The 25,940-nt window shown below is 47.7% G+C and overlaps 2 protein-coding genes across 11 annotated transcripts in view; one reads left to right on the top strand and one right to left on the bottom strand.

Annotated features, from left to right (window-relative positions):
- PPDPF (pancreatic progenitor cell differentiation and proliferation factor) overlaps positions 1-25,940 on the top strand; it is a 230,667-nt gene that overhangs the window by 27,330 nt on the left and 177,397 nt on the right. For 2 of the 7 annotated variants that reach the window (XR_011025345.1, XR_011025344.1), the window contains exon 1: positions 11,289-11,341. The exons of the other annotated variants lie outside the window; for them this stretch is intronic. The gene's annotated coding sequence lies outside the window, so the exon portion shown is untranslated. Of the gene's footprint in view, positions 1-11,288; positions 11,342-25,940 lie in introns of those variants that run through there. 7 annotated transcript variants of the gene reach the window in all.
- Positions 1-25,940, bottom strand: part of KCNQ2 (potassium voltage-gated channel subfamily Q member 2) — a 183,771-nt gene that overhangs the window by 155,982 nt on the left and 1,849 nt on the right. The window lies entirely within an intron of this gene.

Genomic DNA, 25,940 nt, shown 5'->3' with positions numbered 1-25,940 from the left:
GGCTTCTTAAGGTGGCCATACACTGGCCCGATTCCCGGCCGTTTCGACAGCAGATTCGATCCTAGGATCGAATCTGCTGCCAATCGTTCGCGGTAAACGCCGCCGACGATCCGATTTCCGCCCGAAATCGGATCGGTTCGTCGATCGCGCCGTGCGGGAAATTACCCTCGATCGCCCGCGGTTAAGTGCGCGTCGCTAGCGGCGGCCGATCCGATGAAAAATACATTACCTGATGCGGGCTCCCGGGCGCCTTCTCTGCATCTTCTCAGCGCTGCACCCGCTCCATCCCGGCGCTTCCTGGGTCACTGCAGTGACCCAGGAAGTTCAAATAGAGGGCGCTCTATTTGAACTTCCTGGTCACGGAGTGACACAGGAAGCGCCGGGATGGAGCGGGTGCAGCGCTGAGAAGATGCAGAGAAGACGCCCGGGAGCCAGCGTCAGGTAATGTATACGGGGGGGGGGGGGGGGGACAGGCGGCAGGAGCAGCTGAACAGATTGTGATCGGTTTCAGGCTGAAATCGATTCACAATCTGTTTGCAGTAAAGGCAGCCATACGATCCCTATCTGATCAGATTCGATCAGATAGGGATCTGTCAGCTGGTCGATCTGATGGCACATCGACCAGTGTATGGCTGCCTTTAAAGAGAACCAGAGATGAAGCACCCTCTTGTATTTTATCTTATAAATCAGTGGGAACATGACAGTAAACACCTAATCTGCCCTTTGTTTCATTGTTCTCTGTGTAATCTGACTGTTATCACGTCTGATAAGAATCCCCGACTGAGAAGTCAGGCTGCTCCGTCTAGCTTTGCTACAGAAAGATTATAGCTAAGTCTGTATTCTGTGGTGTTATTTCAAGCCCAAGCCTGCCCCCTTGTGGCTTTGCTATAATGACTCAGCTATAATCATTCCCAGCAAAGCCAGATTTAATTGCTCAGTCTGGGATTCTTGTGACTGCTGTTAACAGACACTTTTAGCAGTGAGGAGGAAACAGAGAGCATGGTAAGTGTTTTCTCTAATGTTCTTACTGATATACATGGTAAAATACACAAGGGTGCTTCGTCTCTGGTTCCCTTTAAGCCTTCCCTGGTCACTTGCAACTTGTCTGCTGTTGCGAATACACTCGTGTTAGCGCTCAGACCTTAGACTAGTATCCGGTGTGCTTTGATCTGGGAGGAAACCAGGGATTTCACACAAGACTAGGACTATTGTTATATTGTATTACTGATTACCTGTGTATGATTCTGGCTAGACTCTGACCTTGCTATTGCTTATCAATTCTGTACTTCTGCCTATCTGACTTTAGTTGCTGAACCTCTGCCTGATAACCCACTATTCTTCTGCCTCACGTTTCTGTACTGTATTCGCCTCTTAGTTGCCAAACCTTGCCTGTCTGACCTCTCTACTCAACAGTGGGCCCTTGCCACTGGTGAGGTGCTCTTTTGACTAATTACCCACCAGCTCCTCTGGTGAGGTTTAGTTTAAGTTTACAGCTCCTGTGACTGATAGTACTTTGCCAGCTCCACTGTTGAGGTCTATTAGTTTTACTACTGTTGCACCAATCACTACACTTCTGTGTCCTCTCATCTATACTGGCATTATTGATGATACTGCAGATCACCATATAATCAGGTATAGAATCTGCATTATTTGTGATTCTGCAGATCACACAATAATTAGACGTCTGAGTTGCACACCCAATCGTTACACCGTGCATACCTGTTCACTGCACCTATGTGACAGCACGCAGTTTTATATACTAGTCACTGCATACCTGTTCACTGTACCTGTGTGTATGTGACAGCTGCACATTGTATTAATACCAGTCACTGCATACCTTTTCACTGCACCTGTGTGATTGCACATTGTATTAGTCAAGTCAGTGCATACCTTTCGCTTCATCCCCCCCCAATATAGACAAAACAGGCAAAGGCAGAGCCATAGGCAGGCCACCCGGCAGGTCTGTCAAGGTCGTGCTGCCCTGGACCAAAGTACAGTGTTCAGAAGGCACGTGCCATCAACCCCCAAGATTGTCAGGACGTAGTTGACTATTTAACACAGAACACCTCATCTTCCTCAGCTCCCGCATGAAACCGTGGCACATGTTCCTCCTCCTGCTCTGATTCTGGCACCGCACTTAACAGTCAGTAGGCAGCCATCAAAGTGCCATCATCCCAGGGCTCAGCGGTGTGGAAATTGTTTTGTGTGTCTGCCTCAGATGAGAGCAATGCCACCTCTACTCTCTGCCACCGAAAATTGAGCCGTGGAAAGACCAAGACCCGCGTAGGGACAACTTTCTTACGAAGGCACATGATGACAAAGCACAAACTGCAATGGGATGACCTCCTGAGGAAAAGCAGCACACAAAAGCAAAGCCACACACTGCAGTGGAAGATACCAGGCTGCAATTATTTCTCAAAAAAGGTGATACCCAAACTGTACTGTGATGTTGAAAGGCAAGTGGTGTCATCTCTGGCACACAGCGTTGGGTCAAGGGTCCATCTAACCACGGATGCCTGGTCAGCAAAGCACGCTCAGGCCTGCCCGAAGACTAAGTCAGTGCCCACACACAGCATCTCTGCCTGTACGCCGTGTGACTGCCTGCCCCACGACTAAGTAGCTCCTCACACAGCTTCTCTGCCTGCAGGCCGCTTGACTGCCTGCTCCGCCACCACCAACAGGGTCCAGGACTCAAGGTGGATTCCTGAATTTTTAAGGCCGCTGCTAGCAGTGGCCGCTAACAAAAATTTTTTTTCTGGTGCGTGTACATGCCTGCCTAATTTTTCTGGCTGTAACTTCCCTGGGACTTTTTGCGTGTATCTCACTCCGCCATGCCCCCCTCCAGGTGTTAGAACCCTTAAAACATCTTTTCCATCACTTTTGTGGCCAGAATTAATGTTTGAAGTTTTGAAAGTTCGCCTTCCCATTGAAGTCTATTGCGGTTCGAAAAGTTTGCATGTTCGCAAACTTTTGCGGAAGTTCGTGTTCGAGGTTCGCGAACCTAAAATTGGAGGTTCCAGCCATCTCTAGTTGCTACCTCTGAACCCCCTATTGCTACGCCACTGCACAAACACAATGGAAAAAATGAATAACAAATTCCAAGACACAAAAGGGTGAGATAGCCCTGCCCTTGCGAGCTTACAATCTAAAGGAACAGGGAGGAAACAAGAGGTGGGGTAGTATACAAAAAATATCCCTAGAGGCAGTGTGTTTTTGGATACGTAGCAGGAGTGCAACTTGGCCAGAGGTCAAGGGGAGAATGCCCTAAGGTAGAGCATATGCTTGTTAAGTTTTTAAGGGAACGTTTAAAGTAAACCATAGACGTCGAAGCTTTAAAAAAAGTTTTATACATACCTGGGGCTTCCTCCAGCCCCATCCGCACGGATCGCTCCCATGCTACCATCCTCAGTCTTCTGTACCAGGTCCTGTAAGTTCGCCGCAGTTGCTGCCAGTCTGCACAAGCACAGTGCGCTCCCTCCGGCTCTCTCCGCCGGGAAATAGTACTGCGCATGCTCGGACTGGCCGTAGTGACGGGACCCAGTGCCGGAGAAGTCGGAGGATGGTGGCGTGGGAGCTATCTGTGCGGATGGAGCTGGAGGAAGCCCCGAGTATGTATAAAACTTAAGTTTTGTTGTCTCTGCTACACATTAAAGATATCAAAGATTGGAAAGTGATTGATGTGTTGTGGAAGGGGATTCCAGAGGAGGGTTGAAGCATGTAAGCATGTGAGAAATCTTGTACAGTATACGTGAATGCGAGGAGGTGATTCTAGAGGAGGACAACAGCAGGTCATGTTCAGATCTGAGATTACGATTGGGTTGGTATCTGGAAACGAGTGAAGAGATGTACAGGAGAGAGAGACTGTGGAGAGCTTTGTATGTTATGGTGAAGAGTTTGAACTGGATCCTTTGGTTAACTGGCAGCCAATGAAGAGCTTGACAAAGAGGAGCAGCAGAGGAAGAGTGAGAAGAGAGATGAATGAGACAAGCAGCCGAGTTCAATACAGATTGGTGCCGATCTGTTGGTTGGCAGTCCACAAAGCAGTATGTTACAATAGTCCAGACAAGCATGTATTAACCTTTTAGTTGTGTCCTGAGTGATGAAAGGTCAGATGTGAGATATGTTTTTGAGTTGGAGATGACAGGACCTGGTTAGGGAGTGAATGTGAGGAATAAAGGAGAGAGAGGAGTCAAATATTACCCCTAAGCATTTTTCTTTGGAAACTGAAGTTCTGAAGGTATCATTGTTATATCAGTCAGAGAGGTAGACAGATAATTCTACCGTCTTTCCCCTAAAGTAAAACATCCTCTGATTATAAGGCCTAGCTGCAATTTCATGCCTTCTCTGTATATAAGGCATCCTCCGAATATAAGGCCTAGCCCCAAAGCCACACATCCCCAGCCGCAGAACACATATCCCACCCCCCCAGACTGTCTCTTGGCTCCCCTGTTTTAAGTGCCCCCCCCTTCCGACCCGTGTTGCCGCTCTGTCCCGCTTGCTTGTCTGGGTCTCTGCTCCCCGTGCATCATGTCCCCCTCCCTTCCGACCCCTGTGGCTGCTCTGTCCTGCCCCCTTGTCAGTGTCCCCCCGCTCTCCGTGCACGCTAAATGTAATGGCAGCCAGCGTGTCTTACTGTAGCCATGCTGCCCGGAGATCTCTGGCGTCCTCACTTCTCCCTCTAGTAGCCGGCGCTTGTGTAGATGACGTCATCTACACAAGCGCCGGTTACTAGAGGGAAGAAGACAGGACGCCAGAGATCTCCGGGCAGCATGGCTACAGTAAGACACGCTGGCTGCCATTACATTTAGCGTGCACGGAGAGCGGGGGGACACTGACAAGGGGGCAGGACAGAGCAGCCACAGGGGTCGGAAGGGAGGGGGACATGATGCACGGGGAGCAGAGACCCAGACAAGCAAGCGGGACAGAGCGGCCACAGGGGTCGGAAGGGAGGGGGACACAATGCAGGGGAGCAGAGACACAGGCGAACAGAAGGGGACACATCATGCAGTGCCGATCAGGCACTTGTCATGTCATCCTTGCACACAGCAGGTTTATCATCTGTGTGCAGGGATGACATGACAGGTGCCTGATTGGCACTGTGACATTACAATGAGCAGCAATAAGAGGTGGCCAGCATGGGACATATCATGCAGTGCCAATATAAGACATCCCCTGAAAATAAGCCCTAGCACACTTTTTGGAGCAAAAATTAATATAAGACAGTGTCTTATTTTCGGGGAAACACGGTAGGTTCTCTTGCAAAACCTATAGACGTGCCGTACAAGTCATACAGGAATGCCAGCCGTCAGGTAGGGGCTTAGGGTTTTTACTCTATGCGTGCGTCAGCAGCCGCAGGTCATTAAAGAATGCCACAAAGCAATATTCCTATCTGAAGTGTCTACACAACACAAGCACGGTAATTGCCACCATGGAAGTCTCTCTGGAATAATCTACTTTCCATGAATTGTGCCGGATGCAGTGAAAGATTTATAGCTTCACAGAAATAACTACAGTCTGCAGATTAGATGTCTGTATGAGACCTTCTTCCTGAAGTGTCATCTTTAGCTACATCAGAGCATTCTGGTCACCATGGACATCTAAGTATCCTCAGAGGAACCCACCATTAGCTGCAGTAGGTTCCTGTGTCCTTCACATGTTGACCCTACATGAATGACTATGGGGTGTTTTGTAACGGTAGAATTTCACACTGCATAGGACCATCTAAAGCACCCCACATAAGCAGGGAAGGGTTTAAGTGTAACGGGGCCGTGGAGAAAAAAAAGAAATTACTTACCGCGGGGCCCCTTATATTTTAGTACCGTACTGACATTAATGTGAAGGGGCTTGAGGTGCTAGACTTTGCCTCTATGGGCACTGCAAACAGGAACAACGAAACATTTGTGAAGTGCTTTTCTCCCATAGAGCCCAAAGTGCATAAGCTTGTCTCACATCAGTACATAGTTATCTGTACAGGGGGAAAAGTTATTTGTTCATAATTGCCAAACTAAATAGATGGCTTTTCAGTTTTGATTTAATCGTGTCCAGGGTTGGAGCTGTCTTGATTAAGTTTGGCAAGGCATTCCACAGGGTAGCGGCAGCATGACAGAAAGCTCTGGCTCCAAAGGTTTTTTTAGTTGAACCAGGGCTGTGGAGTCGGTTTAAAAATCATCAGACTCCAACTCCTCAGTTTATGAAACCACTGACTCCAACTCAGACTCCAGGTACCCAAAATTGCTCCGACTCAGGGTAATATTTGACTCCTCTCTCTCCCTTATTCCTCACATTCACTCCCTAACCAGCTCCTGTCATCTCCAACTCAAAAACTCCAACTCTACAGCCCTGAGTTGAATATTGAGGGTGGTCAAGTTATTGGATTATTTTGATCTGATGTTACACAGTTGCAACAAACCTTCAGGTATCCTGGGCCTAGGCCGTGAAAGGATTTGAATGTTAGCATGCTGATTTTAAAAAGGATTCTCCATTTTATTGCTATTGATTTTATGTGCGGGGTTAGCTTGTTAACAGTCTTGCGGCAGCATTCTGTACTAGCTGCAGGCTGTGTAGGTCTTTATTTGGAAGGGCTGCATAGCCAACAGTGATGTGATGAAGGGGTGAGGGAATGAGTTGCTTAATTTCTTGCAATATTCCATAGCGGAGATTTGATTCCTGAGATGTAATTCCCCATCAATCAGTAAACCCAAGCTGCGCACAGTGTTGGAGCTAGTAAGGTCCGAGTTTCTTACCCACAGAACCATTGCAAAGATTGTGTCTAGAGCTGCTTTGCTGTTAGGCATTGACCTCCGATGACAAGAGCCTCAGTTTTAGTTGAAACCAGGAAGCAGACCTCTGGGGATTGCTGGGACAAAGCAAGAAGATATCTCACCAACACGGAGAAGAACCGCAATATAAACCTGGTGGAGATTAATAAACATTTCCCGTAAAAAAAAACGACGCCAATATTCTATCTTCTTAACAGCATGGGGTACATAAACCAAGAAAAACACCAAAATATCTCAGTCACCGTCAGCCGTGGCCTCCATCCTGACATAAAAATACGGCACAATCTATCTCCTCCTGCCAGAACCCCACGCCGATTGGTCTAACTTCGTGATTACATCAACACTGGAAAGGGAGCTATTAATTTCCATTACGATCGAAGCAGACATGAATCACGCGAGTTCTGCGCCGGCCGAGCCGTCAGACACTCTTCCAATGAAGAGAAGACTTTACTTCTGAGTAATTAATTCACCGGCTGTCAGGTGTATTCAAGGAAGAGGAAAACTTAATTAAAAATCTCAGAACCTTTAGAGGGAACAAGGCTGATCAAACGACTTCCGGCCTGAAGCCAAGATCACTGAGAGCCTAAATGAGCCTTCAACTGTCCATCTGAAATAATAGCCATAGAGTTACCATAACAACTTGGAATAATTTCCTGTCTTTCTGAAACCTGCTTTCGAAATCAGAACAGCTGGAGACTGATGGCACTTTTTCTTTTTGGCTTTTGACTCATCAAGAAATCTAGGACAATGATGCGACTTCTCATCATGAGCCGTACAAACGAACAAGGCTGACTATCTAGGCAAGTCTCTAAAATAAGAAAAAAATCTACGGCATACAGTGGTTGTGCAGATTCTCTTTTCAGAGGTCAACTCTAACCACATGGCTAAATATAGAGTAACCACTGAATTCAGCTAACCGGAAGTCCAGAGGTCAGGTGCTGCAACGCTTTGTCAACTCTTCAGAAATTTCTATAGCTTAACCTACGTAAATCAGTTTTCCATGTAAGATCTCAAACCGGATTGTTTAGTTACCTAGACTCTTTAATGGGAAGGTCACTGGGATGCTAAGAATTGCAACTTGTATGTAACTGCGTACCAAGACAACACAAAACATTTACTGTATATAGCGCTTTTCTCTTGGCGGCCTCAAAGTGCCAGAGCTGCAGCCACTAGGGCATGCTCTAGAGGCAGTAGCAGTTTTGCCCAAGGTCTCCTTGCTGAATAGGTGCAGGCTTACTGCCGATCCTCTGCCTCTAATACTTGGCCATCATAGATCCTGAACAAGCATGCAGCAGATCAGGTGTTTCTGACATTGTCACATCTGGCAAGATTAGCCACATGCGTGTTTCTGGTGTTATTCAGACACTACCACAGCCAAATAGATCAGCAGGATAGCCAAGCAATTGGTATTGTTTAAAAGTAAACAAATATGGCAGCCTCCATATCCCTCTTGCTACAGTTGTCCTTTAAAGTGAACCCAAGGTGTGAGGGATATGGAGGCTGCCATATTCATTTTCTTTTAAACAATACCAGTTACCTGGCAGTCTTGCTGATCTCTTTGGCTGTGGTAGTGTCTGAAATAAACCAGAAACAAGCATGCAGATAATCCAGATACACTTCAGTTAGAGCATCTGACCTGCATTCTTGTTCAGGATCTATGTCTAAAAGTATTAGAGGCAGAGGATCAGCAGTACAGCCAGGCAAACTGGCAATAAATATGGCAGCTTCCACTTTACTTTCACCTCGTGTTCATTTTAATGTCTGTGTTGGAGGGTCACAGCAAAGGTTGCCCAATGTATGGTTTTTGACTACGAGAGGTTGATACTGAGGTGTACGATGTTGGCGGCAACTATGCAGTAAAGCACCATTATCTATTATTTGGTGCCCAATATATGGGTTCCACCAAACAGCTGAGCATCATTTGGCTATAACAAACGGTGGCAGGAGGGAAGACGGCACAAGGCAAGTAATGATTTGGGTTAGGTGCCATTTCATTAGTATTAGTGTTAGGTGATAGATTAGAGGGAGGTTACATTTAACGGCTAGAATTAGAAGGTTGAGGTTAGGCATATGAGAAGGTTTATGATGGGAGGAAGCAGTTAGGGTAAAGCATTATGTCTGTATGTGAGTGACATGGAAAATTACCAAAACACACCTACAAAAGAACGATTGCAAAGTTGATCGTATAACCGCAGGACTAGCACCCCAAAGTTACGCGAGAACTACAGGAAACATATCTGGATCTTCACCAACCAAGGGTTATATTTACAAAGACAAGTGTGTGGAAGTGTGTCATGGTTCAAACAAAGGAGACTTCTAAGGACCCCCGATAATTAGTTACTGACGTTCACCAGGCAAGGAAAGGAAGGATTTCCAAAGAGTTGTGACTTATGTAGAAATTAAGGCAAGTCAACATCGTGGTTTCCCTCCTCAACAAGGATAGCCCCAAGAGCAAAGTATGTCTGGTCCTCTCTAGTATTCTCTTTTATCCGTTTCACTGCCACCCATTCCTCTTTCACAGCACATGTAACGTGAGGGGATTTGATTTGGACCAAGCGAGATGGAAGACAATAAGAGATAAAACATACTCTTGGTGGACCTTAAGGACAGGGTTGGGAAACACTGCTGTAGTTGACACATGATGTGATGACAATACTTTTTACTAGAGATCCTTGCAGAGCTGTGGAGTCGGTACAAAAATCATCCGACTCCAACTCAGTTTATGAAACCTCAGACTCCAACTCCGAGTACCCAAAATTGTTGAAAAACCAACTTCACAGCCCTGAATCCTTGTATGGAGAGTGACCCCACAATTCCAATTATTTCCAGGGTGAAGAGGCTGTTGTGAAGTGAAAAATCATTCTACATCTCCAGTGGTCAGGTCAAGATTAGGGTATAGTGCTCCATACATAGAGGATGACAAAACTGAAGGACAACCATAACCAGTGGAAGTGGGATTACACTCCCAAAACTAGCATTTCAGTAACTACTCTGTTTCATGAAAGAACATTTGAAAGCATTCCTTGCGTTTAAAATTTTTTAGTTTCACTGCAGAGAGCAGTAGAAGATTTCTTATCTCTGGTCATGGCAAATGTAATCATTACCAGCTGAAGATCTCTGAGGAATGTGTCTTTACTCTGTCCCCCTCCCTCTGCTGAACAGACATATCGCCCTGGCAAAAGCTGAGTCACTTCAACAGAAAAGGAGGGGGGCAGAGTGAAGACATTTTCCTCAGAGAGCTTCAGCCAGAGATAAGCAAGCTTCTCCTACTTTTTACACACAGGGAATGCTTTCAATTTTTAGGTACATAAATTAAGAGTAGTTACTGAAAATTTAGTTTTGGGATTATAATCTCTGGTCAATGACATGCTCATAATGCTGAGTTGATGGAGAGGTTATGCAAATGTACACAGCAGACCAACCAAATGCAGCATCGGCCTCATTTAATTGAACCTTTTCTTAGCCGTTTACATTTGCATACACTTTGCATCAACTCAGCATTAATAATACAGTATCTCATTGACCATCCCTGCTTTTTGACTATCAGGCACCAAAGTAATGTAAACACGGCCGGCCTTTGACCTGAGCGACCAGAGCGGTCGCTCAGGGCGCCGGCTTCCAGGGGGGCGCTCCTGCCGTTCAGGCACCTATGTATATGTACTTGGCTGCGGGCTCTGGCAGGTCCATCTTCCGTGGAAGCTCCGCCCAAGTTCGTACTGATCAGTGTTCTTCAATACTGAGCTGCTGATTAGCACTGCAGTAGAAGGACTAGTGCCTAGAGATGGGAAGTTCGGATCTTTTCAATGATCCGGATGATTCGAATCGGATCATTGAAGAGATCCGGATCTTTGATCCGAATCTCGGATCATTTTACTACCGGAAGCATTCGGGGGTGAAATGAACAGCAGGACAGGTCTGTGGACAGGAGAAGGGGAGGGGGGTGGACACACAGAGAAGGGGAGAAGATGGACAGAGGGCAGGGAGTGGACAGAGAAGGGAGGAGGGCATGGGCGTCCCTACGTCTGGCAAAATGGGGCAGACGCCACCCCCTGGCCAGCTGCTGCCCCCCCCTAGCCACCCGAACTCGGAAGTGTTTGAAGCCGCGGCTGCCACTTGCTCCCCGAGACTGACAGGCTGCTGCTGTGCTGCCCATCACCCACCCACTCTCCCCGTGCACTGGGCGGGTGGCTGGCAGGTGAACAAGTCCCGGTGCCCACCCTCCACAGAGTCCCCCTGCGTCCCTGTACCTATGCACTGCAGCGCTATCATCAGACAGATGACAGGCGCTGCAGAGACTGTAGCATTACTGTTGCTAGGCAACAGCAGGAAGCGGTGTTGCCTGGGTCTAGGAGTGGCCCCACTTGCTTGCCATCCAAGCCATCATGGGACACGGGAACTTCTGGAAGTCTGGCACTGTGACTGCACAGTGTTCAGCATCTGACAGGAATCCCCAGGCAGCAGACAGCAATGAGCTCCTCCACATGACCTCACCAGCCAGAGCCAGGCAAACTTCACGTGCACTGAATGGCTAGTTGTCGCCCGTACTCTGCTGCAAGACGAAGGTATGGGGGAGGGGGTAATAGAGGCTGTAAAGCTGCAGCAGAGAGACGTCTGTGAGCATGTCCCCCTCCCAATCACATAACTGTGTAGGTGTTCTAAGTCTCCCTGCGCTGTAGAGCCCTCAGTGTAACTGCTTCCCCCTCTCACCTCAGGCATTCATTATGTGTAAGGGGGCTGGGAGTTGATTAGATGTGTGTGTCAGTGTGGTGTATGTGTGTGTGTCTGTGTGTCTGTGTACAGTGTGTGTGTGTGTCTGGTGTATGTATGTGTCTGTGTACAGTGTATGTATGTGTCAGTGTATGTATGTGTCTGTGTACAGTGTGTATCAGTGTGGTGTATGTGTCTGTGTACAGTGTGTGTGTATGTGTGTCAGTGTGGTGTGTGTCAGTGTGGTGTACAGTGTGTGTGTCAGTGTGGTGTCTGTGTACAGTGCGTGTGTATGTGTGTCAGTGTGGTGTGTCTGTGTACAGTGTGTGTGTGTGTGTGTATATTTTAGCATACATTCAAAGTGTACCTGTCACTAGGGGTAGAAGAGGATTTATTCTTCCAGCCATTCTTCCAGCCATCAGCTCAGCCATTCTTCCAGCCATCAGCTCTGTTATTGCCCTCCTGGTGCCCTTCAGTGCCAAACACTAACCTTTCCCCTAACTACACCTACCACCAACCCTCCTCCTCCCTACACCTACCACCAACTCTCCCCCACCTACACTTACCACCGACCTTCCGCCAACCTATACCTTACAACAACACCACAACTATCACACACACACACACACACACACACACACACACACACACACACACACACACACACACACACACACACACACACACACACACACACACACACACACACACACACACACACACACACACACACACACACACACACACACACACACACACACACACACACACACACACACACACACACACACACACACACACACACACACACACACACACACACACACACACACACACACACACACTACTCGGAAAAAGCACCGGTGGAATTTACACACCTGAGGCGGGAGGCCTCAGGTATGCAAATTCCACCGGTGCTTTTTCCGCTGTTCCTGTCGCTACAGAGTTATGTTCCAGAGTAGCAGGAATCCACTGCTGCTATTGTGCTGTTCCCGCCACTAAAAATGTTAGCGGAACTCCTCTGCTGCTACCATGCTGTCCAAACAATACACGTGCCCTTAGCAACTGAATTACTGGCAGTGGCCGGTAAATCTACCATTTAACATGGGCATCTATGGCGTCGCTCAGTTTCTCGGCCGCAAGTTGCTTGGGGGCGCACTTTGGAATCTCTGCCTCTGGTCAGGACAAGGTCCTCCAGCACCCAAGGCTGAGACACCAAAGTGCGCCCCTCCATCCCTCCCACCCCAGCCGTCACACACTGATTGCTATTAGACTAAGAGATGCCCCAGGGCCCCCAACACCTTCATCTCTAGTTATCTGGCTTGAAGTCACTGCCATGTATCGCCTTTTCTTATTTCTCTCTGCTTCAAACACAATAGGGGAATGATAGCGAGTGAGTGAGTTGTGCCCCCCTCCTACACTGCGCCCTGAGGCTGGAGCCTCTCTTGCCTTTGCCTCAGCCCTGTGTGTGCCCCCCCTACACTGCGCCCTGAGGCTGGAGCCTCTCGCGCCTCTGCGTCGGCCCGGCCCTGCTGGAGGACCTTGTCCCGGGCCCTGGCTGGATGATTGATTTTGATCGGCGCAAAAGCCAATTGTGGGGGAAGGGCGGGTGGCCATGGAGACGGCGGGTCACGTGGTAGCAGGCGGCAGCACAATCTGACAAGGGCCGCTCTGCTCCTGATGTGACGTCACACACCCACACTCTGCACTCCCGCAGGGAGGGGGGTGCGGCTAGAGCCCAGCCCACATGCAGAAACAGTGAGGGCCTATTTCCACTATATGTGTGGATTCTGGATGCAGAAAACTGACTCCAATGAATGCCTATGGGAAATCTGCTTCAAAAAAATTGCGTTTAGTGGAAACAGGCCTATAGGCATTCATTGGAGTCAGTTTTTCTGCATCCAGATATTGAATCTGTGTGTAGTGGAAACAGGCCCTTAGACTGTCTGTCTGTAATGTCAGCAAGGAGGCGGGCATGGCCAGGGAGGGACTGTGTCATGAGCAGACTGCAAATGAGTCGGGCGGCAGGCCAATCTGCAACTGATTACAAGGGGGGAGGGGAAATAGGGGTGGAGTACAGGGAAACTGTCTGTCTTTGTACCTACTGCTGTGCTGTGGTTAGTTCTGCCCCCCCTGTCACTACCTGAACTGGGGTGCTTCTGTCACTACCTAAACTGGGGGGCACCTGTCACTACCTAAACTAGGGGCTCCTGTCACTACATACACTGGGGGGTCCCTGTCACTTCCTGAACTGGGGGGCACCTGTCACTGCATACACTGGGTGGCTCCTGGCACTACCTAAACTGGGGGTACCTGCCACTAACTGAACTTGTGGGCTCCTGTCACTACCTGAACTGGGGGGTACCTGTCACTACCTAAACTGGGGGGTACCTGTCACTACCTAAATGGGGGGGGGGGGTACCTGTCACTAACTGAACTGGGGGACACCTGTCTCTAAAAGGACTGGGGGTTGGGGCTCCTCTCACTACCTGAACTGTGGGGCCCTGTCACTACCTAAACTGGGGGGCTCCTGGCACTACCTAAACTAGGGGGCACCTGTCACTACCTAAACTATCAAGGCCAGCCAGCCCAGCATCACCACCAGCCAACCAGCCCAGAATCACTGTCAAAAAGGCCACAGCATCACCACCAGTCAGGCCAGCATTTACTTCAACCAGCCAAGCATAGCCTAGCATCACCGACAGCCAGTTCAGCCACAGCATCACTGCCAGCCAGGCCACAGCCCACACATCACCCCCAATCCAGCCAAAAACAGTATTGCCAGGCCAGCCAGGCACAGCAGCCAGTAGAGGAGAATTCAGAAGCCAGGTGAGAGGTGTCTACCATATTAAAGGATACCCGAAGTGACATGATAATAATTGCCTCATGGTTACTGAATTTGTCTTGTTGGGGGCCTCATAATTGCTGAATTTGTCTTGTTGGGGGCCTCATGATTGGTGAATTTGTCTTGTTGGGGGCCTCATAATTGCTGAATTTGTCTTGATGGGGGCCTCATGATTGCTGAATTTGTCTTGTTGGGGGCCTCATGATTGCTGAATTTGTCTTGTTGGGGGCCTCATAATTGCTGAATTTGTCTTGTTGGGGCCCTCAGGATTGCCGATTTGTCTTGTTGGGGGCCTCATGATTGCTAACAGCGAGACTATGAGAAAAGCTGAATCATCATCATAAGAGAAAATAGCATTAAACCTACTTTTTTAGCTTTTTAAAACAAAAAATAAAACTGGGAGGTTCTAAAAAAAGAGTATATTTTTCAGGAGTAGGATGGATGAAGTTATTTATCTTCACAGTTTATTTTCAACTTGGATTTTCCATAATGTTCATGTATGAGTTAAAACATTTGTATTTAGTTTAAATTGCTGTTGCCACTTTGCGATAGATAAGTGACTTTTGGGTTGCAGTTTGGGCACTCGGCCTCCAAAAGGTCCCCCACCACTGTCCTAATCTGATGTTCCACATTGCTAAGTTCATGTAAATTTGTCTCCACCCATGACCACACCCACATTCTGGTCCATGGCCACACCCATTTTTCGGCGCGGCGCGCTAAGCGCGCCGCACAACTTCTCCAACATTTTCGGCGCGGCGCGCTGCGCGCGCCGCACCACTTCTTCCTCCCCTTCTTGCCCCCCCCTGGAAACATTTCTGCGGACGCCCATGGAGGAGGGATGAGCAGAGAGCAGAAATGTTTGCACGTAATACCCACATGCTGAAGTCATACGCTTTACATATATTTCACCCATATGTTCATCTGTACACTTTGAAAGAAAAGGTCGCACAGTGAAAGAAAGCATTCCCCGAAGTGAAGTGCCGCTGTTTAGTGCCCAGTGCAGGAGGATCAATCACACTGTCTGCAAAGTTACTGAGCTGTGCTGTGCCAAAAGCTTCCCATGTGATCACTGTGCAGCACTACGGAACAGACAGCCTATAATGAGCAGCACATTGCAGCCAGTATGTGTGCTCTACACATATCTGGCAGTGGCACCCATGTCCCCTCTCTCTCATCTACCTGTCCCTGCAAGGCTACCTCCCCTCCAACTCAGCGATCCATCTCTGCTCTGCTTCCAGGACCCCGCTGCCCGCTGAGAGGGGGCGTGTCGCTCCTGGCCCCGCCCCTTTTGCGATTCGAATCACTCATTTTGCTGATTCGGATGATCGACTCATAAAATAGATTCGGATCGTTCATGATCCAGACAACACTACTAGTGCCCCGCCTACCCCTCCTCCTGCTTCCTCCCCCCTTGATGTCTCTTCAGCTGCGTGTCAGCGTTCAGCAGCTACTGTGGCGCGAAATTTGTACTAAGGAGTGAGGAGCAGTGGAGCGAGACGAGCACACTGGGAGCTGTACCAGGAGGAGAGAGGAAGATCAGAGACTCAGGCAGACCCAGCTGGCAGCTGTACATGAAGGGGGAGATCGGAGACAGATAACAGCGTCATAGCCTGTGAGCTGTACATGGAGGTGAGAGCAGAGACGCAGCCAGACTGAGGACACTCAGTCAGAGAGAGGGAGGAGGTGATATTCTAGGCTCCTTATTTTTGCCATTTGATCTCTATTCTTGTGTCCATCTCTGTCTCTATCCTGTGTCCACCCTCTCTCCCTGTGCATCTCTCTGTGTGATTACTCTCCTGGAATCCTACTGTGCTCACCTTCCTTGCATGCTGCGCTGTGCTCACCTTCCTTATGCCCCCTGTGCCCACCTTCCTTGCATGCTGTGCCCACCTTCCATGCAGCCCCCCAGTGCCCACCTTTTCCATGCGTCCCCTGTGCCCACCTTCCATACATCCCCCTGTGCCCACCTTCCATGCATCCCCCCTGTGCCCACCTTCCATGCATCCCCCCTGTGCCCACCTTCCCCATGCATCCCCCCTGTGTCACCTTCCCCATGCCTCCCCCTGTGCCCACCTTCCATGCATCCCCCCTGTGCCCACCTTCCCCATGCCTCCCCCCTGTGTCACCTTCCCCATGCCTCCCCCTGTGCCCACCTTCCATGCCTCCCCCTGTGCCCACCTTCCATGCCTCCCCCTGTGCCCACCTTCCATGCCTCCCCCTGTGCCCACCTTCCATGCCTCCCCCTGTGCCCACCTTCCATGCTTCCCCCACCCACCCACCTTCTTTGCCTCAGTCTACGTGCATCCCTCTAATGTCCTACCATATTATTATTATTATTATTATTAATTTATATAACGCTGACATGATCTTCTGCAGCACTTTACAGAGTACAGTCATGTCACTGACTGTCCTCTGAGGAGCTCACACTCTAATCCTACCACAGTCATAGTCTAATGTCCTACCATATTATTATTATTATGTATTTATATAGCACTGACATCTTCTGCAGCACTTTACAGAGTACATAGTCATGTCACGGACTGTCCTCAGAGGAGCTCACAATCTAATCCTACCATAGTCATAGTGTAATGTCCTACCATATTATTATTATGTATTTATATAGCACTGACATTTCCTGCAGCACATTACAGAGTACATAGTCATGTCACGGACTGTCTTCAGAGGAGCCCACAGTCTAATCCTACCATTTTTTTTTTTTTATTATAAATGTTTTTATTTAGTGCTGACATCTTCGGCAGCACTGTACAGAGTACATAGTCTTGTCACTAACTCCCTCAGAGGAGCTCACAATCTAATCCCTACCATAGTCCTACTATGTCTATGTATGTATCAGTGTAGTGTATGTATTCCTGTCTAGGGCCAGTTTAGGGGAAAGCTAATTAACTTATCTGTATGTTTTTGGGATGCAGGAGGAATCCAGAGTGCCCAGAGGAAACCCATGCAGACAGCCGGGGGGGTTGGGCATACAAACTCCATGCAGATGTTGGCTTGGCTGGAATTTGAATCAGGGTCCCAGTGCTGCAAGGCGAGAGTGCTAACCACTACGCGGCCGTGCTGTTTTAACATAGTCATAGCCCAATGTGCTACCATTTATTATTTATTTACACAGCACTGGCATCTTCTGCAGCACTTTACAGAGTACATAGTCATGTCACTGTCCTCAGAGGAGCTCACAATCTAATCCTACCATAGTCATAGTCTTGGATCTGCCTATATACACCAAGAGGATCTGCAAGCCTAGCCTATACATACACTAAAGGGGGGAATCTGCCTTTATATAATAAAGGGGGGACCTGTGTGTGTGCGTGCTGCGTGCGCGCGTGTGTGAAGAGGATGAATGGGGGGGGCACCAAAATCAGTTTTCGCTCAGGGCGCTGTGAAACCAAAGGCCGGCCCTGAATGTAAATAGCATTATGCTATTTTTAGACGTTATTTTACACATCTCATTAAAGTAAAACAGTTCAGTCGTCTATCTAAATTTCAGCATTTGTCAGAACGTCGTTAGCAGGCATCCACGTAGGTTGGCACACATCTACGAAGTTTGCATGTACTGGGACATAGAGGACCATGCCTCCCCTATTACTGCTGAGATGTCCTTTGTGTTTACACAATACATTACATAAAAGGCAACGACCACATTCATCAGGGCTGCGGGGGGTGCCACACGTCCCCCGAGCGTTTTCACACCCGCTGATATTTTACAAGGCAGCCCATCGATCGGCAGTGAGCGGGTGCAGGGCATATGGAAGCCTTTGCCTTCACACAATGCCCACCACATGAAGATGACAATCAGCTGAGTGGGAAATGCTTGCCGCTAGATCAATTTCTGGATGGCGAGAATGAGCTGAACGTAGAAGGGAGGGCGCTCTTATCACAGGTTGGCGGAGAGACAGAAGAGGAGTGATGGAGCTTTCTAGCACAGCCGATACACTTTAGAACATTCCCTCCGACATAGGGCAAGGCTCAGCCTTCCGATGCTCTTAGACTCGCCTATGACGTCCTAAAATTCTCAGAATGGATGTCTCTTCCCCTTTTGTGTCTAGGGAGGGTGGGATGGGCTACAAGCAAACAATATACATGGATAATATGCATTTCAGTCTGGCGTGTAAAAAAACCAAAAACAAGAGCTGACGGAGGGGGCACAGCGACCGATCACAACGGATCAGCACAGCAAGCAGACGAGGCAGAAAAGCCTACATGCCAAGAGGCTGGGTTCCTATTGTACCTAAAGCATCAGGGAAGGTTCAGAATGGCTTATCTGTAGACGAGCAGAGAGAGCAGAACTGAGATAACACGTCTGGCATTGTTTAGCCCGTATGAGGGACCTAAATGGCAAATCAGACCAAAACATACCGAGACGACATTGTTAGGGTGGGGTAGGCAGGATAGGCTGATACCTTCTGGTGGTAAATAGGCAGCTGGGTTGCTTAGGACAACGTTAAAGATACATAATGAACCAAGCCACCTGAGACGTGGCACATACACAATAACACAAGGTACAAAAAGCCATCAGACTAGCATGAAAAAGGATAGTAAGCATAGGGCGATCGTGAGGATATCTGTGTACAGAACTAGACTTCCCAGCCTACACTGATTGTTCTGCTGCTGTCATTCCTCAGCAGGATTGGCTCGCTCTTCTTTGGCAGCAGCTTACAGAAGATGCTGAGGCTAGCAGATTGTACAGTTGCACTAAGCTCATGCTGGAACTTGCAGTTCCACACCACTCGTATGAGCTCGGCTTGACCAGGCCATGACTAAACAAAAAGGTGTCTGCATTATTCATGTGCCCTCCTGCCCCCGGCATGATCCCAGACACACAGGAGCCGATATTATACATTTGTGTGTTCCTGGATGTCTGCTTCTGCCAAAGCCATCCTTCACAAAGCAATAACAACCTTCCACCCTCTTTCCCCATGAGCAGACATGCCCTTACATCCACTCATTACAGGCAGACATCTACCCGCTACAGAAAACATCTACCTGCAGGCCTTCCTTCCAACATAAAGCCATACAGACAACCATAGACATAATCCTCAAGCCATTTACAATCCACATGCAGAACATGCGAATCTGCTCTCAGCCATGTGGTCTTCAGCCAAACATGGCTCTGGACATTCTAGACTAACGACAACCCAGATATCTAGGGTTCAAACCCTACAACAAAGACACAACTGAAGTAATTGAAGGTCTCCTAATCTAATTATTTGTGCATATAATGCTGGGAACACATGATGCAATTTCCCGTCCGATCGATGGGTGAACAGACAGGAAGTTGTAGCATGTGTACATGTCCAAACAGCTCCATGTTCGCAAAATCAATCCCTTTCTTGATTGGAAATAGATCAGACATGTCGGAAATTGCCCGATTCCTGCTGATTAGACTAAAATTGCATCCTGTTCCCAGCGTTACATACTTAATGTCAACATGGAAATCCGTGGTTATTTTACACAGCACTGTATATAAAAGAAGACATTGCAACATCACGCAACGGTGGACTTTTGCCAAACTAAAGTCCATATTTTATTTTAACTCTTTTGGCGTAACCCGATACGGTTATCAATAGCTAAGCAGCTTTTCTCACAGTGCAGCGCGTGACGCTGAAAAAGGTGGTATTTCAGTTCTGGAGTTAGGTAAGGTGTCCCAGTTTTATGGGAAGAACATGCCCATCTGCAGCATGATGCGATTAATGGTAAATGCGAGTATAACTCATACATCAGGGGTGGACAGATCTCTGCCAGGAGGCAGGTAGCCAAGGATGCCTATAAATAGCTGCCCTCGTAAGTTCCCAGATTTTCTAGAGTTGTCAATTTAGTTTCCTCCTTAAAAAAAAAGAAAAAAAAAAAGAAAAAACAAATCCTCCTTGCTCCTGAATTCCACATTATGTAGTCGACTCCTGGCACAGACCAACGTCCCCGGGATTCTCAACTGAACCCAGGCCCTGAACTTTATGGTGGCTCAGATGTACAGTTATCCCCACTCAAACAAGCTGGTGGTAAAGCTCGACACAGGCATGGCAAGATACTAGAAGGTAGCCTACTTCAAATCATTCTGATGCAAAATTCTGATGATGGTCCCCTACAGAGACACAAACTACACTACCCCTGCGTTGATCCCATGGCCAGACAGCCCATTTGCCAAGCGCGTACATGTAATTAAGGCGCAGGAAATTTGGGCACAGGGTAAAGCCAAAAAACAGCTCACCCTGCTCCTGCAAAAGTCCCGGCAACGTTAATTACTATTTCCCCTCCAGGCCGCTGTGGACTGTGGGTGTTACAGTGTTCTCCCCAAAATTCTATTCCAACCAGGTGGCATGAAAAAGTAGCCGGGTGGGGCGAGAAGAGAGAATGCAGGGCAGGTGCTTTTCTGTATAACTGTGCTTACAGTAGAGGAGGAGGTGAGCTGATAGCCGGGTGCTCACCAAAACTAGCCAGGTGGAGCACCCAGCTAAAAGAGCCTGGGGAGACCACTGTGTCATTCGTCTTCCTGCTATGGCTGACGGCCGAATTACGCCGTTTTAAATCATAATTTGGGCTCCATCTTTTGGCGGCCCCCAAGCTACAGACTGAGCGCCGCTATAGCCGTGATTCAAATTATGGCCTATGGCAGCGCCCAGTGCACCCAAATTTCCAGCGTTGTTCTTGCTGATTAGTTTCCAGGCATCATATATCAAGTGTGGCCAGAGGGAGAGTACAAAACTGGGAACCCTCACAGGCCAAGGCTGCTCCCCCAATAGGTAGACTCCTTCCATGTCTAACTTTTGAGTTTCTCTCGATTTGTTGGTAAACTGGCTCCTAACAATTCTCCTGCTTGGTTTGACGAACTGGCTTCTAAATTCTATATTCATTTGACCGCCCTTGATCCAGCGTATCTAGATATGTGAGTGATGTTGGTAGAATACAGTATGCACAGCTCGGTGTAACTTAGGATGCAGAACTAAGTCAAGAACAGATTGTGGAACTATGGCATAGGGTCTCCAAGTCCCTGGTTGTCTACGTAAAGACACCATGATCCTGACCTGAAGAGGAGGGTAAGACCCATGAAATGCGTGGTCCTTAAATGTGTCCAGTAAAATAGTTTTTTGATCCCCTACTCCTCACTCGACGTAAGATTGACTATTTTAACAATCTTCATTATTTTGGGTGCACCTCCTTCTACCCATCCCAATGTAGCACTAAGTGATACAACGTATCCAAGTTTTTACCCACATCGCAGCTCTAGACATAATACATTATATAATATGTGCAGAACTAAGAAGACCACACAGAGCTAAACACAGTCCATGTTGGTACCCTAGTATTAATGCATGGACCCCTTTACACTCACTCACAGGACAACGAGAATTCTGCAGTTTTTGAGTACCCATCATGCAAAGTAAATTACATCTCTTCTATAGAGGTGGTCAGTAAGGCAGAACTTTGTGGCAAATAAAATTGAGCCAAATAAACTCGGCAACCAATGACTGATTGGATTAGTTTCAAGTTGCATGCTACTTGCAACAAACTCAGAAAAGGATTGTTTTGTTGACCTCCACTCATCCACAGCGTACTACATTACCAGAGCAGGGTCATCCACCAGGCAACCTAGGCAGGTGTATGGGGCCTAGTGGGTGTCAATGGACCCACCTGTTACCTTCTCTGACCTCTCTCCACTTCAGCTTACCAAAAAGACCACAAGGGAGCCCCAAATGCCTTGCCTATGCCCCCTTACATCTTATTCCATCTCTGCACATCACCTGTGTACCCCCAAAAGAACATCAGATAACTCATAGTAATGAGACGACTAGACATGGTCGGCGAGAACTCTGGCTGACGTGCAAATTGAATGCAAATTGTATGGAGCTTGGAAGTGGGCCAATCCAAACGTGCAGGAAGTAGATCTGAATGGACCAAGTCCAAGCGGCTAAAACTTGCTTGCGAGATGGAATCATTCGCATCTACCAGCGTCCTTCCTATATCACAAATCCTCCCTTAAGCCTGGTACACACTTTCAATTATGATTGGCCAATTTGACCACCTCCATGTAGTATGAGGTTTAACAGATATTGAATACTATGAGCAGATTGTGTAGGTAAACCCTCATACTACAAGGAGATGGTAAAATTGGTCAGTGATTGGCCAATCTTAATTGAAAGTGTGTACCAGGCTTTAGTTGGTGTACCTCATAATCATAGCAGTGGATTCATGCAGAAGTACCCCAGGTCTAGTACACCATCATTCAGGTACTCACATATCAGAATGTTAATCTGACCAGTACCCCAATACTATACGAATGTAGGCAGTACAGCCTAAAAGCACCTCATGTACTCTCATACTGTTAAAGACCCCATCATTCACTATAGCGCATTCAGAGAAGAGCAAATGGTTGGCACTACAGTGAAATGGCATGCACGCATCAGCTACGGCAACAGGCAGTTTGCACAGGAGGACTACACATACACCTCTTCTCTGGACCTCTTCAGCGTGCTCAAGCAACAACATCACATGGCAAGCAGACAAAGATAGCAGGAAAGCTGGCACTGCTGCAAGTGTTCAATTTATTGTAGTAAAGATAAAGTGCAAACGTTCAACATCTTGCAAAAAGTATTGGCATGAAATAAACACATACCCTGGTGAGAAGAGGCGTGGAGGGTGGTGGGTGCTGGGCACAGGATGCCTGACGGCCGTTTCGCGCTAAACAGCGCTTCTATGGAGGTTGCAGCCTCCGTAGAAGGCTGTTTAGCGCGAAACGGCCGTCCCACCACCCTCCACGCCTCTTCTCACCAGGGTATGTGTTTATTTCATGCCAATACTTTTTGCAAGATGTTGCACGTTTGCACTTTATCCATTCACTATAGCACACCCTAGTGTTCATGGTGCACAAAGTTATCCCAACGTCTTATGTACCCTCGTTGTTTAAAATACACCCCCAGTTATTAGATTCATAGAAACATAGTGAGGTTCTGTATTATGTATTATGAGCATGTACATAATCACACCCCTCTCTCTATGGTGCACCCAATACTGACAATAGATATACTGGCACCCCTCACTCTGTAGTGAACCCCCATCCAAGTAGACATAACATACAAGTAAAACCCTGTTTTTGTGGTTCCTCCTATATAAGCTGACAAGGTATAAGGACACCCCTCTTTATGTAATGAACTTCCCTACAAGCAGACATGGTATACAAGGACACCCCTCTTTCTATAACGTACCCTCATACAAGCAGGAATGATAGATAAGGACACTCCTACTTCTATAGTGTACCCCATGCTAGAAGGCATAGTATAGAAGGATATCCTTTCTACAGTGTGCCCCATACATGCCATTTCAGTGAATGAGAATCGCAACACAATTGCCGGGAAAATGTCGGAAGATCGCAAACGTGCTACATGTGCAACCTACATTTCCGATCTTACTCAGAGGCATGCACCTAGCCTCTTAGTCCGCTCCTCCAATGAACTTCGCCTGACCGCCCCCCGCATCACCCAGTCCCATGCACGCCTCCAGGACTTCTCAAGAGCTGCTCCAACACTATAGAACTCTCTACCTCTACTCATTAGGGCAACTCCCTCCAACATCTTCAAGAAGGCCCTCAAAACTCACCTTTTCACTCTGGCCTACCACCCCTAACAAGTGTTCTAAACCCACAGCTGAACTCTGGTCCCCTATCTTTCGTGTCCCTACCTCTCCCTCTAGATTGTAAGCCTTTGGGCAGGGTCCTCCTTTTGCGCCCTACCTGATCTTGCACCTCCATCACTGTGAACCCATGCTATGCATCTGAGTGAACCTAACTTGCCTAATCTCCATGCTCCATCCAGTGACTGAGCATTACCTGGTACTCATACTGTGCTGCGTGATCTGGTCTGTCTTGTATTCCTGTATTGTCATATTGCTGTATGTCACCCCTAAATATTGTCTGTAACCTAAACTAATGTCCAGCGCTGCGTAATATGTTGGCACTTTATAAATACAATAAATAAATATATATAAGCACGGAACACAGGAGGACCCCCTCATATCTGTGGTGCCCCCATACAAGCAGATGTGGTTTATAAGGACACCCCTCTTTCTATAATATAACCCCATACAAGAAGGCACAGTATATAAGGACAACCCTCTTTCTATGGTGTACCTCATATATGCACAGTACACAGGACCCCCTCATGTGGTGCCCCCATATGAGCAGATGTGATATATAAGGAAACCCCTCTTTCTACAATATATCTCCATACAAGCAGGCATTGTACAAAAGGCCACCCCTCTATAGTGTACCCCATACAAGCAGGCATGATATAAGGACACCCTTCTTTCTATAGTGTACCCCACACAAAAAAGCACCGTATATATGGACACCCCTCTTTCTATAGTGTACCCCATACAAGCAGGCATGATATAAGGACACCCCTCTTTCTATAGTGTACCCCACACAAAAAAGCACCGTATATAAGGACACCCCTCTTTCTATAGTGTACCCCACACAAAAAAGCACCGTATATAAGGACACCCCTCTTTCTATAGTGTACCCGACACAAAAAAGCACTGTATAGAAGGACACCCCTCTTTCTATAGTGTACCCCACACAAAAAAGCACCGTATATATGGACACCCCTCTTTCTATAGTGTACCCCATACAAGCAGGCATGATATAAGGACACCCCTCTTTCTATAACGTACCCCCATACAAGCAGGCATATATGACACCCCTCTTTCTATAGTGTACCCCAACACTAGCAGCCATGGTACACAAGGACACTCCTCTTTCTGTAGTGTACCCCAACACTAGCAGCCACGGTATATAAGGACACCTCTTTCTATAGTGTACCCCATATAAGCACGGCACACAGGACCCCCTCATATCTGTGGTGCCCCCATACAAGCACACATGGTATACAAGAGCCACCCCCCATATCTGAGGTACCCCACATGCAAGCAGGTATGGCACATAAGACTCTCCTGTATATGTGGTATCCCCATGCAAGCAGGGACAGTATTTAAGGACCCCCTGTATTTGTGGTGACCTCCATACAAGCACAGTATGTAGGGACCACAGTATTTGTGGTAGCCCCCATACAATCAAACACGATTAATTGGGACCCCCTGTATCTGTGCTAGTCCCCACACAAGAAGACACCATTTAAAAGGCCCACCTTGTATCTGTGGAATCCCCATGCAAGCAGAAATGGTATATAGGGACCCCCTTGTACATGTGGTACCCCCATACAAGCAGGCATGGTATCTGTGTCCCCCTGTACTCACACATAGGCATGGCATATATAGGGAGCCCCTGTATCCGTGGTACCCACAGACAAGCAGGCACGGTATATATAAGCCCCTCCATATATTTACTCACATAGGCATGGTATATATAGTGCCCCCTCCATATATTTACTCACACATAGGCATGGTGTATATAGTGCCCCCTCCATATATTTACTCACACATAGGCATGGTGTATATAGTGCCCCCTCCATATATTTACTCACACATAGGCATGGTGTATATAGTGCCCCCTCCATATATTTACTCACACATAGGCATGGTGTATATAGTGCCCCCTCCATATATTTACTCACACATAGGCATGGTGTATATAGTCCCCCCTCCAT

This window comes from Hyperolius riggenbachi, chromosome 12, assembly GCF_040937935.1.
Source record: "Hyperolius riggenbachi isolate aHypRig1 chromosome 12, aHypRig1.pri, whole genome shotgun sequence".
Taxonomy (NCBI): Eukaryota; Metazoa; Chordata; class Amphibia; order Anura; family Hyperoliidae; genus Hyperolius; species Hyperolius riggenbachi.
Note: the sequence above shows the minus strand (reverse complement) of the source record. Positions and strands in the feature narration are given on the sequence as shown.